General features: G+C 37.4%; 1 long non-coding RNA gene across 1 annotated transcript; it reads right to left on the reverse strand.

The window, feature by feature from the left end:
• Positions 1-2104: 2104 nt before the first annotated feature.
• LOC119765645 lies at positions 2105-2496 on the reverse strand. Its single transcript, XR_005276874.1, has 2 exons — positions 2457-2496; positions 2105-2363 (listed from the first exon to the last, which is right to left on the reverse strand). It is a non-coding gene; the product is annotated as an uncharacterized LOC119765645 (long non-coding RNA).
• Positions 2497-18889: the final 16393 nt, after the last annotated feature.

Genomic DNA, 18889 nt, shown 5'->3' on the forward strand with positions numbered 1-18889 from the left:
AAGTCTTCGGAGGTTGGCGGGACGCTGGCGCTTTCTTCTTCTTGTCCTGCTCCTCGATGTACTTTTTCCGCGCGGCACAGCCACGGAAATTCGCCGTGTGGTTTCCACCACAATTGGCGCACTTGACACGTGCTTTGTGCTGCTGGGCGTTTTCCCCAGTTGGTCTTTCCGCGGAAGACTGCACCTTTCGGTGAAGTGGGTCTCACCGCACTTTACACACGGGGTGGGAGATTGCAGTTTCTTGAGCCGTGTCCGAATTTCTGACAGCGGTGGCATTGGGCTGCGTCGGTCGGATTCTTCGTGTAGAATCGCCACGTCACAAAGAAGCCGTCCAGTGCTTTGATCCGCCGTAGGTCCTGGATTTTGACGGACCCGCGATCGAAGTACAGGAGGTACAAGGTGTACGTACCTGTCACCGTAGACGATTTTGAGAGCACCTTTATCTCTCGAGGCTTAACCTTGACGCCCGTCAGGTGTTCTTCCAGGTCGGAGATCGGGCGGTCCGGATATCCCTGAAGGAAGATCTTCACTGGGACCTTCTCTGCAGGATCAAATGTGAAGAATTTGAAGTTTCGCAACTTCAACTTCTTCACCACCAAGTCGAAATGCAGCTTCTTGTGTGTAATGACTTGCACAGAAGTTTTGCTAATTTTGAGACAATATTGGAGTCCCTCAAGCAACTCGTCAACATCGTCAGCCAACGTATCCATAACAAAAATTGGAGGTGGTCGTCGTTCCTTCGGAGAGTTACCATTTTTCTGCTTTCTTTGCTTGCGCGCAAGTTCATCATCGTCATCGTCGTCGCCAGCACTGCTGCTGTCACTGGCGGTGTTGTTTTCTTCTCCACTCAGCATCTCAAATTCGTTGCTGGTGGGAACGTTGGAAGTGGTTGTCGTCGTAGTGCTGGTGGACTGCTGCTGCTGCTGCTGCTGGCCGGAAGTGCTTCCGGATGCGGGTCGATTGTCTCGTCCGTACCGGGGACTCACGTGGACGGTATGACACGTGTAAAAATGAAGGATCGGTGACGTCACCGGGCACGCTCCCGTGCGCGATGGCGGTCGATGCGGCATTGTTGTGTTTACCTTTCTGCACTCTGCCGGTAGATGAACTTCGCGGGTTTTCGAGGCCGCACTCGAACTGCCTCGGCCACGGCTGGCCCTTGGCATGCTGGAGGAGCAAACTCGCGGGTAATCACGGTAAATTACGGCGAAAAAATCGAAAAGTCTGAAGAGCTCCGAACACTTGACTGTTGCTGGCTGGTGTTGCCAGTCCCGATGAAAATAAAACACTTAACATATGAAAACTATATATTTTGATGCCCAAAATTCCTGCTGAACCGAATGGTGTACTTATCTCAACTGCAAATTTTTCGAACAGTTTTTATTTTAATAATATTCTAGACACATTTTGTGCACCTAATCAATCAATACTTTTATCATAAATAATCATTTTATTGCTTAAAAATTGAGTTTTCCTGAGCTCCCATATTCAAATACATGGAAGCTGTCATTTCTAACACCATTGGCCACCTAGCGGCCATTTCAAACTGGATACGTCTATTGTGAGGGAATATTTTATCACAGACAAGTGTTGGCTCGATCACCACCTTGTGTAAAAACTTGCAACGGTTCATTGAGAATGGCAAGCCGTTTGTGGCGCTACCGTCGCAGAAGAGATTTGACATCTCTCAAGGGTAAAAAACATCATTGAAAAACACGTGGTTGGGTGCATTCTCATTCTCATCAACATTGTCATGCCTCTTTATCGTCGAGAAAATTGATGTGCAGACTAAAAATAGTTTTGAAATGTCGATCATGAGCATGCACGCAGAAAAATGTTTTGTAGAATCAGCCTGTATGAGGTTTGATTCAACAAAATATTTTGTTGAATATAATCAACAAAATGTTTGCATTGAATCAACTCCCAAATTTTGTTGTTTCAAATCGGGGTTTTTTGTTGCATCAAAGCAGTTCTTTGTTGATCAAAATTTGACAGAAAGGACGTCCAAATCAGATTTTTGTTAAAACAACGTCGATTTTTGTTGAAACAACCCATTTTTTCAAAATAAGGTTTGTCTTTCAGTTGAATTAAAACAAAAAATGAATTGAAATAAAAATAGTTATTATTTATTGATAATAGCATATTATTTTATTTTATCGGATGTAAAACAACTCAATCTGCTCGATCAAGTGTTGCACCTTATTCGGTTCGAGTACTGTTTTGATCTTGGTGTCGGAGCCACCGCCGCCGCATGATGAACCGACGAGTATGTTAAGTGGCCTCCCGCGTTTAAGGTGCATTGTTCCCACTGGCGTTTCGGTAAAACGTGGTTGCTGTTTTGTTTTCCGCAAAGGTCTGCAAGGCTGGGAAAAGTATTTGTTCAGCAAATGGTCCAGATCTTCGTGTCATCTTTTCCAAAACCTTTTCCTTGCTTCCTTCCTCTTCCTTGTGTGCACCTTTTCCAAATGCTCCTCCTTCCGTGTGTGCACCTTTTCCTCAATTCCGCCTTCCTTGTTCCTTTCCTTGCACGAAAACTTAATTTCCCACCTCTCACTTGTCCGCGCGCGTACTTTTGTCGTTCTTGTTATTGTCGCCGCGGCACTAAACCGAATTGAGCGAGTTTCACTCTCGCGACGCTTTTCTGTAAAAACTGTCAAGCATGTTTGGGCTGTTTTGAATCAGTGTGTTAGCTTTTTGTTTTGATTGCTTGGTTTTGCTTGAGTCGTTGAGAAATCGTGGAGTTCTACGTGGATTTATGATGAATTTAGACAATTATGTTTATCAAATCAAATTATTCGCTCTACAGCATTGCCTTGGCATTCTCGATTACGAGATTCCTACTCGAAACTAGGTGTTCGAAGGCTTGATTGTTGAGGCAATTGCAAACCTCTTTTTACACCTTAGCTTCCATCCATCCCGGGATTCGAACTGACGACTTTTGGATTGTTAGTCAACTGACTACCAGCGACTCCACCGAGACTGGACCCAGGAGACGACTCCTACACCTGGACTGAGCTATCGACCTAACCTCTAAGTTAGACCAGGACCAACATTTACTTCCTGTCCGACGGAAGGCGTGATCAGACAAATCTCGTCTCAAAATTTGCCACCGGGACCTTCTGGGATCGAACCCAGGCCGACTGGATGAGAGGCAATCACGCTTACCCCTTCACCACGGTCCCGACTTTATGTTTAATCAGTGATTAAAATCATATGCTCCTGTGCATCAGGGTTCAAACTAGCATCCGAACTGTTTTCGTTAGGTCATGAGATGATTTTCAGTTTGTTCCCAGCTTCAGGAGGAGACACAGAATATCAAGGTACAATCTTGGGCTGGGTTGCTATATGGCCTCAAAAAAATGACCGAGTGACCGTCAATCTGGTCCGTTAGTCCCATCACGAGTTAGTTATGATGATCCGTTTGCTGATTTTGGGGGGCTCATGAAAATATAAAATCTGGATTGACCTTTTGAAACCCGAGCTCGCCATCCTCAGCCATTTCAGGCTGGACTTCATGGAATTATCCATCAAATTCACACCCATAGATCGATTTCTGGCAGAACTTTGAGGTCGGTTCCTTGATCCTTCTTGGTCGCGGCGCTAGTCTTTTCGCAACTCCACTCGCTAAATTTCAGTTTGGTGCCGCGGCGAAATCTTGTTTTGGTTTCGAATGTGACATTTGAGATACACTCAAAAAAGAAACAACCCAAAATTGCTTCGCGAGATGAAACACACTCGCGCTGTTATTTCGATTTATTTCCGAAATCACAATAGTGAAAATTGTTCGGATTTTGTCGAAAAACGTGTAACTTCTTGTTTTGTGTTTTAGTCCGAACCAAACACGCAAAACGGACATTAGGTATAAATTCCTAATTTTTAGTATTTTTTGAACTTATGTTCTAGCTTGTCAAATTATACCTAAAAATTAGTATTTTTTTCTTCCTAAAATTTAGGATTTTTTTAGAACACTGAAGTAATTCTTAAAAATTCCTAAATTTTAGTATTTTTTTTAGTTCTAAAATTGCGATTCACGTTTTGACAAGTCAAAATAAAATAATTTCGTTGCTGTGAGTTGGTGTTCCGGTAAGTTTTGTGCAGGAAGAAAAGTGGTTCTCCGGTTCTGCACGGAGAACGGAACCCGGAGCATCCTTGTCAGAGGAAGTGTGGCTCGCGTGCTTGTGGAAGAGGAGGAGGAGGAGGAGGAGGACGGAACCTTCAACTCCCGGCGAAATTAAAAAAGCCGCCTCTTCCCTCTCGTGCTCTGGAAGACGGTTCTCGGGACGGATATTTGCGTGGCGATTGTGTGAATGAAAAACTGTATCGAGTTTTAGTTTGACGAACCAATTTTTATCTTTTTGTGATTTGGTTGGACGTTGCGGGTGTGTGTATGTATGCGTTTGTGAAAGTGCGTTTGTGAAAGTGTTTGTGTGTGTGTGCGCGCTCGTGTGTGTGTGTGTGTGTGTGTGTGTGTGTGTGTGTGTGTGTGTGTGTGTGTGTGTGTGTGTGTGTGTGTGTGTGTGTGTGTGTGTGTGTGTGTGTGTGTGTGTGTGTGTGTGTGTGTGTGTGTGTGTGTGTGTGTGTGTGTGTGTGTGTGCGAGAGACTGAAAGTGAGAGGGTGGGGGTAGAGGAAGAGAAGAAGAGAAAGAAAGAAAGTGGGAGAGAGAAGAGGAGAGGGAGAGAAAAAGTGGGAGAGAAGAGGGAGTGAAAGAGAGCGAAAATGGGAAAGGGAGAGAGAAAGTGGGAAAGGTAGAAAGGGGAGTTTGTGAGAGAAGGCTGGAGGGGAAGAGGAAAGAAAATGTGGGAGAGAGATAGGGTGAGGGTAAAGGAAGAGAGATAGAAAGTAAGAGAGAAAGTGAGAGTGAGACGGGCAAAGATGAAGAAAGAGAGATAACAGATTAAGTTGGAGAGAGAGTAGGAGAGGGAGAGATAGTAGGAGAGAAAGAGATAGTAGGAGACGGAGAGAGATAGTAGGAGAGAGAGAGAGTAGGAGAAGTAGAGAGAAAGTGGAAAAGAGAGGTGAGAAAATATGAGAGAAAGAAAGGGAGAGAGGGTAGGAGAGGAAGAGAAAAAGTTGAATTGAGAGGAAGGGAAGAGAGAGATAGTAGGGAACAGGAAGAGCGAGAAAATAGAAAGAGAGGGAGAGAGAGAAAATTTTAAAAATCTTTAATTCCAAACATTATAAAACTCCAAAATCTTATATTCTACAATTCCAAAAATTTAAAGATTAAAATGTTGAAGTTGTAAAAATATTAAAATAATAAAAGCTATTTAAAATAAATAAATATCAAAATATTAAAGAACTAACATATTATATAATATTATACAAAATTATAATGTTAAAATATTCAAATCATTATATATTTATTTGAGGTAAGTACATTTATGAAAAGTTGTGTTTCAGGTAAATAAAAATATTAATATCATTTAAACTATGTTTTTCTTCTGCCTGCATATCTCTTGGAAAATACCTAATTTAAAAATTAAGATATTGAAATATCAAAATATTAAAATATTACAATATTAAAATATTAAAATATTAAAATATTAAAATATTAAAATATTAAAATATTAAGATATTAAAATATAAAAATATAAAAATATAAAAATATAAAAATATAAAAATATAAAAATATAAAAATATAAAAATATAAAAATATAAAAATATAAAAATGTAAAAATATAAAAATATAAAAATGTAAAAATATAAACATATAAAAATATAAAAATATTAAAATATTAAAATATTAAAATATTAAAATATTAAAATATTAAAATATTAAAATATTAAAATATTAAAATATTAAAATATTAAAATATTAAAATATTAAAATATTAAAATATTAAAATATTAAAATATTAAAATATTAAAATATTAAAATATTAAAATATTAAAATATTAAAATATTAAAATATTAAAATATTAAAATATTAAAATATTAAAATATTAAAATATTAAAATATTAAAATATTAAAATATTAAAATATTAAAATATTAAAATATTAAAATATTAAAATATTAAAATATTAAAATATTAAAATATTAAAATATTAAAATATTAAAATATTAAAATATTAAAATATTAAAATATTAAAATATTAAAATATTAAAATATTAAAATATTAAAATATTAAAATATTAAAATATTAAAATATTAAAATATTAAAATATTAAAATATTAAAATATTAAAATATTAAAATATTAAAATATTAAAATATTAAAATATTAAAATATTAAAATATTAAAATATTAAAATATTAAAATATTAAAATATTAAAATATTAAAATATTAAAATATTAAAATATTAAAATATTAAAATATTAAAATATTAAAATATTAAAATATTAAAATCAGCTCCCTCCGTGTACGCACGAGAGCATGCAGCTAGTGCTCAGTGCTCCATCGTTTTTTTCGATTTTTTTTCGCCGTAATTGATTGTGGTTACCCGCGAGTTTGCTTCTCCAGCATGCCAAAGGCCGGCCGTGGCCGTGGCAGTTCGAGTGCGGCCTCGAAAAACCCGCGAAGTTCGTCTACCGGACGTGTGCAAAAAGGTAAACAAACCAACGCCGTGTCGGCCGCCATCGCGCAGGGGAGCGTCAGCGCTGAAGGCATCGACAAAAAGTTACTACATCCCGGATATGTCCCAAGATCACCAGTGCGAACCCGTTCCGGTACTTCCGGTGCCACGACCAGTGGCACATCAACATCCGCCAACATCCCCATCAGAAACGAGTTCCAGATGCTGAGCGACGACGAAGAAAATAACACCACCGCCGGTAGCAGCACTACCGACGACGACGACGACGATGATGGTCGTGCACGGAAAAAAGTGCCGACGTCAAAAAAGAACAACTCTCCAGCGGAACGTAGACCACCTCCAATTTTTGTTTTGGACACGTTAGCGGACGATGTTGACGAGTTGCTGGAAGGCCTCGGATATTGTCTGAAAATCGGTAAGTCGGCAGTGCAAGTGATCACACTGACCAAAACGAATTTCGACCTGGTGTTTGAAGAGTTGAAGCGTAGCAACTTCAACTTCTACACATACAATCCCGAGAAGCCCCCTGTTAAGGTCGTCCTGCAGGGTTACCAAGACCGTCCAGTCTCCGACCTGAAGAAGCACCTTCGGACGCCGGAATAAAACCGCGGAGATAAAAGTGCTTTCGCGCAAGACAACGGTAACAGGTACACACACTGTACCTGTTGTACTTCGACCGCGGCACCGTCAAGCTCCAAGACCTGCGGCGGACTAAGACGTTGGACGGTTTTGGGTAAACTGGCGGTTTTACACCAAGAACCCGACGGACGTAGCGCAATGCCACCGTTGCCAGAAATTCGGCCACGGCTCGCGGAACTGCAACCTCCGGCCCCGCTGCGTGAAGTGCGGTGAGTCACACCTCTCGGAGGCGTGCGCACTGCCACGAAAGGCGGACTTGGGGGAAAACGCAGAACAAACCAAGTCGCGCGTAAAGTGCGCGAACTGTGACGGTAACCATACCGGTAATTACCGCGGATGCGTCGCGCGCAAGGTCTACCTCGAGGAGCAGGAAACGAGGAAGAAGAAATCAGCAGCATCCCACCCTCCTCAGCGAAGAATGAGCGCAGCCGTTCCTGCAGCTGGTCAGCGTACGGTTCCAGCGGACAACCCAGCGTTCCCTCCTGGATGGGGGCGATCATTTGCAAGCGTGGTCGCTGCCGGTAGCGGCGATGCGGCCCAGCAAGGAGTCACCGGGGAAGATCTCTTTACACTGCCGGAGTTTTTTGCTCTCGCGGGGGAGATGATGACGCGGTTTCGGACCTGCCGTAACAAGGCGGAGCAATTTCTGGCCCTCGGGGAGCTGATGATCAAGCACGTCTACAATAGATAAAAAAAAACTGTGATCTAGTGTAAGCTTTTTCTATTTCTATCCCCTTCCATTGCAAATTTAGTAAGTTTTTCTATATTTTTCTTACTCTTGATAATATTTAATCATAAGCAAAAATCGTTTCCAAAATGGATTGAGATTCAACACACAGCTGAAAGGAACTCCAAAACTCTGTTATGAACTGCAAAAGAACTTATTGTAACATGATTATTCACTAATAAAACCGAATTGAAAAATTGAAATTGAAAAAATATTAAAATATTAAAATATTAAAATATTAAAATATTAAAATATTAAAATATTAAAATATTGAAATATTAAAATATTAAAATATTAAAATATTAAAATATTAAAATATTAAAATATTAAAATATTAAAATATTAAAATATTAAAATATTAAAATATTAAAATATTAAAATATTAAAATATTAAAATATTAAAATATTAAAATATTAAAATATTAAAATATTAAAATATTAAAATATTAAAATATTAAAATATTAAAATATTAAAATATTAAAATATTAAAATATTAAAATATTAAAATATTAAAATATTAAAATATTAAAATATTAAAATATTAAAATATTAAAATATTAAAATATTAAAATATTAAAATATTAAAATATTAAAATTTTAAAATATTAAAATATTAAAATATTAAAATATTAAAATATTAAAATATTAAAATATTAAAATATTAAAATATTAAAATATTAAAATATTAAAATATTAAAATATTAAAATATTAAAATATTAAAATATTAAAATATTAAAATATTAAAATATTAAAATATTAAAATATTAAAATATTAAAATATTAAAATATTAAAATATTAAAATATTAAAATATTAAAATATTAAATTATTAAAATATTAAAATATTAAAATATTAAAATATTAAAATATTAAAATATTAAAATATTAAAATATTAAAATATTAAAATATTAAAATATTAAAATATTAAAATATTAAAATATTAAAATATTAAAATATTAAAATATTAAAATATTAAAATATTAAAATATTAAAATATTAAAATATTAAAATATTAAAATATTAAAATATTAAAATATTAAAATATTAAAATATTAAAATATTAAAATATTAAAATATTAAAATATTAAAATATTAAAATATTAAAATATTAAAATATTAAAATATTAAAATATTAAAATATTAAAATATTAAAATATTAAAATATTAAAATATTAAAATATTAAAATATTAAAATATTAAAATATTAAAATATTAAAATATTAAAATATTAAAATATTAAAATATTAAAATATTAAAATATTAAAATATTAAAATATTAAAATATTAAAATATTAAAATATTAAAATATTAAAATATTAAAATATTAAAATATTAAAATATTAAAATATTAAAATATTAAAATATTAAAATATTAAAATATTAAAATATTAAAATATTAAAATATTAAAATATTAAAATATTAAAATATTAAAATATTAAAATATTAAAATATTAAAATATTAAAATATTAAAATATTAAAATATTAAAATATTAAAATATTAAAATATTAAAATATTAAAATATTAAAATATTAAAATATTAAAATATTAAAATATTAAAATATTAAAATATTAAAATATTAAAATATTAAAATATTAAAATATTAAAATATTAAAATATTAAAATATTAAAATATTAAAATATTAAAATATTAAAATATTAAAATATTAAAATAATAAAAAATTAAAATATAAAAAAATGGAAATATTAAAATATAAAAATATAAAAATATAAAGATATTAAAATATTAAAATATTAAAATATTAAAATATTAAAATATTAAAATATTAAAATATTAAAATATTAAAATATTAAAATATTAAAATATTAAAATATTAAAATATTAAAATATTAAAATATTAAAATATTAAAATATTAAAATATTAAAATATTAAAATATTAAAATATTAAAATATTAAAATATTAAAATATTAAAATATTAAAATATTAAAATATTAAAATATTAAAATATTAAAATATTAAAATATTAAAATATTAAAATATTAAAATATTAAAATATTAAAATATTAAAATATTCAAATATTCAAATATCAAAATATTAAAATATTAACATATTGACATATTAACATATAAAAATATTAAAATATTAACATATTAACATATTAAAATATTAAAATATTAACATATTAAAATGCTAAAATATTAAAATATTAAAATATTAAAAATTAAAAATTAAAATACACTCAAATCCCGATGGTTTGACACCAACTGTTGTCAAACGAACGGGTCACTTTTCAGTTTGACACCCCTTTTACACGGAGATCACACACACTACCAAACGTTTGTTTTGATAGTGTGCGTGAACGCCGTGTAAAAAGTGACAGTTCTTCACTTTTTAGTTTGACTTTGACCAACCAACGGGGTACAAACTAAAAAAGTGTCAAACGAAAAAGTGACCAACCACCGGGGGTTGAGTGTATTAAAATATGAAAATATTAAAATATTTAAATATTTTAATATTAAAATATTAAAATATTTAAATATTTAAATACTAAAATATTTAACTATTAAAAAAATAAAACTTAAAAAAACCAAAATATAAAAAATAGATAAATTTAATATTAAAAATATAGATACATTAAAAAATTTAAATATATAATTTAAATTTTAATATTTATTTTTAGGTGAGAACATCTATGAAATAGTTGTGTTTGATGTAAATAAAAATATAAATATCATATAAACCATTGTTTTCTTCTGCCTGCATATCTCTTGGATAATACATAATTTGATCTTTGATTATTCTTTAGTTTAAGTAATTTTCGATCCCTCACTTTTCTAGAAAATACCTCAAATTTAGGTTTTTATACCTAAAAATTAGGAATAATCATGGTCCGCCATCTTGGATTATACCTAAATATTAGTAATTTTGGATCCCTCACTTTTTATGAAATTACCTCAAATTTAGGTATTTATTCCTAAAAAATAGGAATAATCATGGTCCGCCATCTTGGATTATACCTGAATATCAATAATTTTGGATCCCTCACTTTTTCTGAAAAAAACTCAATTTTAGGTATTTATTCCTAAAAATTAGGAATAATTATGGTCCGCCATCTTGGATTATACCTAAATATTAGTAATTTTGGATCCCTCACTTTTTCTGAAAAAACCTCAGATTTAGGTATTTATTCCTAAAATTAGGAATAATCATGGTCCGCCATCTTGGATTATATCTAAATATTAGTAATTTTGGATCCCTCACTTTTTCTGAAAATACCTCAAATTCAGGTATTTATTCCTAAAAATTAGGAATAATCATGGTCCGCCATCTTGGATTATACCTAAATATTAGTAATTTTGGATCCCTCACTTTTTTCTGAAAATATCTAAAAATTAGGTATTTATTCCTAAAAGTTAGGAATAATCATGGTCCGCCATCTTGGATTATACCTGAATATCAATAATTTTGGATCCCTCACTTTTTCTGAAAAAACTCAATTTTAGGTATTTATTCCTAAAAATTAGGAATAATTATGGTCCGCCATCTTGGATTATACCTAAATATTAGTAATTTTGGATCCCTCACTTTTTCTGAAAAAAACCTCAGATTTAGGTATTTATTCCTAAAAATTAGGAATAATCATGGTCCGCCATCTTGGATTATATCTAAATATTAGTAATTTTGGATCCCTCACTTTTTCTGAAAATACCTCAAATTCAGGTATTTATTCCTAAAAATTAGGAATAATCATGGTCCGCCATCTTGGATTATACCTAAATATTAGTAATTTTGGATCCCTCACTTTTTCTGAAAAAAAACTCAAATTTAGGTATTTATTCCTAAAAATTAGGAATAATCATGGTCCGCCATCTTGGATTATACCTAAATATTAGTAATTTTGGTTCCCTCACTTTTCCAGAAAATACCTAAAATTAAGGTATTTTGGTTCTACAATTATACCTAAAATATAGGAATTCTCGTACTAAAACGCTATTAGTAATTTTATTACTAATAGCCGATTAGTAATAAAATACCTTATTGCAGTCAGGTTCGATTATACCTAAAAATTAGGAATTTATACCTAATGTCCGTTTTGCGTGAACGTGGTGACTTGCTGTTCGTGAATGTTTATTGCATGTGTGTCTATGTACAAAGTCAGGTGTGTGTTGTGTGTCGTGTGTGTTTTGTGTCTGTCACTTTGTGTATAACAGTTTTTTGGAGTGCGTTTAGTGGGTAAGTTTTATGATTTTTGTTTACAGATATTTTGTGTTTTGTACAGGTAAGTGTTAATTGGTGTTCTTAATGTCTAAGATAAGTACTAACACAAAATTTTAACTAACAACATTTCATTTCAGCACAAAAACATTTATCGTCTTCAACAGTATTAAAAAGCTTAATTTGAAGTAAAATGCTAGAGCACTTACCGAGCATGTTCCGTCGATGATTTGGGAGGGTTCGTGAAATCTGCCAAACTTGGCCTTGATGGTATCACACAGAAAAACTTCTGCCTGAGGTGGCCTAGCCGGTGGAGATGAAATCGGCCCGACTTTGCGCACTAACTTCTCGCATAGTGTAAAACAAACGAACAGAATTGTCGCACGGAATGGAAACTTATTCACTGGCCACTGATCAAAACCAAGAAAAACTAAAGATTTTGACATTTAGCGGGCACGTGTGACCAGCAAATAAATTCATTTTAATCAAAAAACACAGTTAAGTTGATCAACGCCGTTCATGTTAGAATCAACGCAATAAATTTGTTGATATTTTCAAAAGGATTTGACAAAATACACAGAGTAGATTCAACTCGAAATTTTGAGTTGTTTCAGTTGGTTTTGAGATCTGTTTCAACAAAAAATCTTAAAGTGAGAACAACAAAATATTTTGTTGATTCAAACAGGCTTGATTTTTTTGCGTGTGAGCATGGTTGACTGCCAATGAGCTGCTACTCCGTTATTGACAGATCAGCTGAAGTTAAACAATGAATCAAAAATGATCAGTCGGAGCCAACCATCCGTTCACTGTTTAACTTCTGAAGATCCCGACTTTATTAGTCAATACCGGCACCCTCCCAAGAAGCCTGCAGTTCAATAAAAGGGAGGAATATTAGTCCGATAGTTGAAGTTGCAGACTCATCAAGCACACAGCTTTTCGCTATAACACCGCATGAGACCGTTGAATCCACAGCATCTTCTTCAAGCATCACGGGATTAATATTTTGTTGGGTTAGTAGGATAAGGTATTGGCTTTTCGATGCCTCCCGAGCTACGATGTTATGGGGAGGACTTAACACATATTCACCCTGTTGAGGATACAACCCTGTCGTCTAGGTGTACTGAGAGTGCGCCTTCACTGTACACAGGAAGTGTACCGAGAGAGAGAGAGAGAGAGAGAGAGAGAGAGAGAGAGAGAGAGAGAGAGCTGTGACCGAGCTGTCACTGCCAGGCCTGCAAAATGTTTCCAACCCAGCGTACACATGAAGCAAACCAAAATGTCAGTTCACTGCTAGTATGTGACTGTAAGCCTACTGTGTCCGTTCAACCACTGCCGCCTGACTCGTGCCGGTCGGCTGCTGGAGAATGAGAGACGTGAAAAAATGAGCTACACTCACTCAATTCGTGTCGTATGACTGACTCGTTAAATCCTCTCTAAACACTATTTTGACTATTTTTAAACAATTGATGGATGCAAAACACTTAAAACAACCATAACTTATATTCAACATTACATTTCCACGCATAAATACCAACTTTTGTGTTAAAAACTTGTTTCTTTATGTGTGTGCGTGCAACGTCGAATGAGCGTTGGTCGACTACTGCCTCGCATTGTAGCTGCTCAGTGAGCTAGGGCACTCACGACTGAGTCGGGTTTGTTTATGTCACGGTTTTGCGGTTCAGTGAATGGATCTGAAAAAATCGTGTATGCGTCGCCGATTTTCGCGTCAGGACCCCTGACATTTTCAGCTCTGGTCACTGCACAACAAACGAAAAGCTGTTACCATTTTTGATCGAGCAGAATAAACACGTGTGTGGAGTTAAATCGCGTTTTATTCCGTGTGTTCCGTTCCGCAAGAATCCGAAACCCACTTTAGGTTATCGGCCCGGTCGTATTCCGAAAGTCTACGGGAATCACGAGTGAGTCGGGTGAACGGCGGAATCCGGACAAGAGGAGCGTTTCTTCGTTCCACTGCTCGATGGGACCAATATCAATGCGTGGAAATACCGGATGCTGGTGTTCTTGGAGGAGCACGAATTGCTGGAATGCATTGAGAAGGAGGTCGAAGAAATGGTGGAGCTGGTAGTGAAGGAAGAAGACTCGGCGCAAGAGAAAGCGCAAAAGCAGGTCAAGATTGACCGGCGGCGGAAGATGGACCGCAAGTGCAAGTCGAAGTTGGTCTCCCGGATCAACGACGACCAGCTGGAACACATCCAGGACGAGAAGACGCCCAAGCTGATCTGGGAGAAGCTGCACCGTGTTTTCTTGCGGGAAAGTGTTGCCAGGCGGCACTTGCAACGGCAGTTGCAAGTGATGAAGTTCGACGGCGGCAGTCCCATTTCCTCCGTTTCGATCGCCTTCTTCGGCAGCTCCGGGTGACTGGGGCGAAGGTGGACGAGCTGGACGCTGTGTGCAGTTTGTTCCTGACGTTCGGCACGGCATTTTCCATGGTGATCACGACGCTCGAATCGATGAAGCCGGAAAATTTGAGCTTGGAGTATGCGAAATGCCGGCTGCTCGACGAGGAGGTGAAACAAAAGGAGATAAGTGTCGAATCGGTGCCTGCTGGAACGTCATCGAATCGTGACGTCGCTGCTTTTTCTGGATCGGCGAAAACGAAGAAGAAGCTGCAGTGCTGAGCGTGCAAGCAGGAGGGGCACAAGGCCGACGCTTGCCCGTCGAAGAAGGAGAGTGATCGAAAGAAGAACAAGAAAAGTGACAACAAGCAAAGGCACACTTGGCGGAAGAAAGTGGTGGCGTTTGCTTTGTCGGTGTGGGAAGTGGAGACGGTTTGCGAAGAGTGGATTGGTTCATCGACTCTGGTTGTTCCGATCACATAGTGAACGACAAATCGCTGTTCGAATCGTTGAGCCCCCTGGAGTGTCCGATTGAGATAGCCATCGCGAAGGACGGTGAGTCGATCAAGGCCGAGTTTTCTGGAACGGTCAAGTTGTTTGCTGATGTCGGTGAAAAGTTGATCGATTGTACCGTGAAGAATGTGCTGTATGTCCCGGACTTGCGTTGCAATCTATTTTCTGTGATGCGGGTTGATGACGTGGGCATGGAAGTGTCCTACGGAAACGGGAAAGTGGTGATACAGCACGGGCAGAGAATCGTCGCGAGTGGTTCCCGCTGCGGAAAGTTGTACCGACTGAACTTGTTCAGAGCTACGCCGGGGAACAGTAAATCTCTGCTGACGTGTGGCCGCATACCGAAAAGTCTGGAACTGTGGCACCGTCGATTTGGGCATCTCAATCCGAAGAGTCTGGTGAAGTTGATTCAGGACGACATGGTGGTTGGACTGAACCAGAGTGTGAGCGACAAGGACAAGGACATTGTCGTGTGCGAGTCCTGTGTGATCGGGAAGCAAACCCGGAAGCCGTTCGTAACGCGTGAAACGAGAGCGTCGCGAGTGCTAGAAGTGGTCCACTCGGACGTATGTGGTCCGATCGCACCGGTCGGAGTTGAATGCAAGAAGTACTTCGTGAGTTTCACGGACGACTGGAGCCATTTCGTGGTGTTGTTCCTGATGAAGAGCAAAGACGAAGTGTTCGAGAGCTTCCAACGTTACGAGGCGATGGTGACGGCGAAGTTTGGTCGGAAGATCAGCCGCCTTCGCTGTGACAACGGCGGCGAGTATCGAGGAAAGGACTTTGAGAAGTTCTGCCAGGAACGTGGGATCCAGATCGACTGGACTGTGCCGTACACGCCGGAGCAGAACGGGGTAAGTGAGCGATTGAATCGCAGCCTCGTCGAAAAGGCCCGTGCGATGTTGGACGACTCAGGAGCTGACAAGCGCTTCTGGGGTCAAGCGGTGCAGACGGCGGCCTTCCTGTTGAACCGGAGTCCCACGAGAGCTCTCAAGGAAAACGTCACGCCCTACGAGCTGTGGGAGGGTTCGAAGCACGGGGTTGGGCACATGGTTGATCCGTAGCGCATTGGATTTACTTCCGTAAATATTTCGTAAATATCGTAAATACAGGCGTAAATATTATTTATCTGCACGATATTCGGAACAAAATTTTGTTCAGTGTGGATAATGACAGTTTAGAACTGTCACTTGTTTGTTTCCTTCATTTACAAACTGTCACCGCTCCAATCCAGCTTGAGGTATATTTTTTTCACCTTCAGGATTTCCGGTGCCTACGAAGATTGGGACAGCGGGACCAGAAACGTCAGCACTTCTACTAAAGAAGCAAATGCGGGTGATGACGACAGGACCGTCGATGAAGCGGTCCCTGCCGGCCGAACTTCCACCACCCTCACAATCCGACCGCAGCCGTTACCGCAAGCCCAACCGGACCCGGGCATGCTGGAGCTGCTCACCAGCTCGGAGAACCATGCCCGCGTGTTGGAAACCCAAGCGGCCGCAGTCAGAAAGCCGGCAGTGTTGCACACCCCGCAGAACCAACGACGACGCAAGTGTGCTTGGGCAAAATAACGACCAAAAGCACAAAACGTGGGAGGGCGACGGAACGTTGACCATCGTGGGCGGGAAGAGCGTCACGTTGGGCGACGAGGACGGCAAGGTTATTGGGAGCTCCGGGTTGGTGAAGGGGGAGGAACTGTAGGAGGGTTCGCGGTTGAACAAGGAGGTTGAACTGGTGGAGCGGATTGATGGGGAGGTGGCCAAGGAGAATGATGTGCCGGTGGAGAGGGTTCGATTTGAGGCGAGAGGAGGGTTTGGGCCGCCGGCGGAGTCGATGTGCGCCGGGAGTCCGATTGTGGTGTCGACACGGGTATCGAGCAGGTTGGGACGGTTGGGAAGCGATTACGGAGGACTTTGTTCCGTTGACGATGCGGGAGCCTTCGTTCGATCAGTGGAAGTATAACAAAGGGTTGCGTTCCGTACTGCGTGGCTAAGCATTTGCGGCCTCACCAGCGGGAAGGGGTGAGCTTTCTGTACGAATGCGTTTTGGGAATGAAACGCGAAGACTCGGAACAGTTTGGAGCGATTTTGGCCGGCGAGATGGGACTGGGGAAGACGTTGCAGACGTTGGCGTTGACCTACACCTTGAAGAATACGGGACCTTACGGGCAGCCGATTGTGAAGCGGGTTCTGATCGTGACTCCGAGCAGTTTGGTGGACAACTGGGATCGAGAGATAACAAAGTGGTTGAAGCAGGAACGGATCTTTACGTTCATCGTGGGGTCGAATAGCAAGTTGAAAAAGTACGCGCACCTGTTCGTTGTCGCATGGGGGGAGAAGGGAGAGGAGGGGGCGGTCAATATCGTTTTTTTTTCATCATATCTGGGTAATTCTCTACCAACTCACACGAAATCAGGAAAAGTTGCCCCGACCCCTCTTCGATTTGCGTGAAACTTTGTCCTTAGGGGTAACTTTTGTCCCTGATCACGAATCCGAGGTCCGTTTTTTGATATCTCGTGACGGAGGGGCGGTACGACCCCTTCCATTTTTGAACATGCGAAAAAAGAGGTGTTTTTCAATAATTTGTAGCCTGAAACGGTGATGAGATAGAAATTTGGTGTCAAAGGGACTTTTATGTAAAATTAGACGCCCGATTTAATGGCGTACTCAGAATTCCGAAAAAACTCATTTTTCATCGAAAAAAGCACTAAAAAAGTTTTTTTTTAAATTCTCCCATTTTCCGTTACTCGACTGTAAAAAATTTTGGAACATGTCATTTTATGGGAAATTTAATGTACTTTTCGAATCTACATTGTCCCAGAAGGGTCATTTTTTCATTTAGAACAAAATTTTTCATTTTAAAATTTCGTGTTTTTTCTAACTTTGCAGGGTTATTTTTAGAGTGTAACAATGTTCTACAAAGTTGTAGAGCAGACAATTTTGATATATAGACATAAGGGGTTTGCTAATAAACATCACGAGTTATCGCGATTTTACGAAAAAAAGTTTTGAAAAAGTTACTTTTTGCGTTTCTCTTTGTTTCGTCGTCCGTGTCTGTCGCGGGTGACTATGAATGGCCATGATCGATGACGACCAATTTTTCAAAACTTTTTTTCGTAAAATCGCGATAACTCGTGATGTTTATTAGCAAACCCTTATGTCTATATATCAAAATTGTCTGCTCTACAACTTTGTAGAACATTGTTACACTCTAAAAAATAACCCTGCAAAGTTAGAAAAACACGAAATTTTAAAATGAAAAATTTTGTTCTAAATGAAAAATGACCCTTCTGGGACAATGTAGATTCGAAAAGTACATTAAATTTCCCATAAAATGACATGTTCCAAAATTTTTACAGTCGAGTAACGGAAAATGGGAGAATTTAAAACTTTTTAGTGTTTTTTCGATGAAAATGAGTTTTTTCGAATTCTGAGTACGCCATCAAATCGGGCGTCTAATTTTACATAAAAGTCCCTTTGACACCAAATTTCTATCTCATCACCGTTTCAGGCTGCAAATTATTGAAAAACACCTCTTTTTCGCATGTTCAAAAATGGAAGGGGTCGTACCGCCCTCCGTCACGAGATATCAAAAACGGACCTCGGATTCGTGATCAGGGACAAAAGTTACCCCTTAGGACAAAGTTTCACGCAAATCGAAGAGGGTCGGGGCAACTGCTGTGTGAGTTGGCGGAGAATTACCCATCTAACAATACAAAAAAAAGCTGATTTCACAAATAAAAAGAAATTAAACCACCGGCGACTTTTCCTTGGCCAGTTCGGACGCGTCCCAGACGAGCTTGGCACCGTCTCCGATGAACATCTGCACTAGCTACTGGCCGGCCAGCTTCAGGTAGGTCGACTTCGGTGGATGAATTCTCAGGTTCTTGAACTTGTCCTTGTGCGTCGTCGGCAGCACGACGGCCTCAATCA

The sequence above is a fragment of the Culex quinquefasciatus genome, chromosome 1, assembly GCF_015732765.1.
Source record: "Culex quinquefasciatus strain JHB chromosome 1, VPISU_Cqui_1.0_pri_paternal, whole genome shotgun sequence".
Classification (NCBI taxonomy): Eukaryota; Metazoa; Arthropoda; class Insecta; order Diptera; family Culicidae; genus Culex; species Culex quinquefasciatus.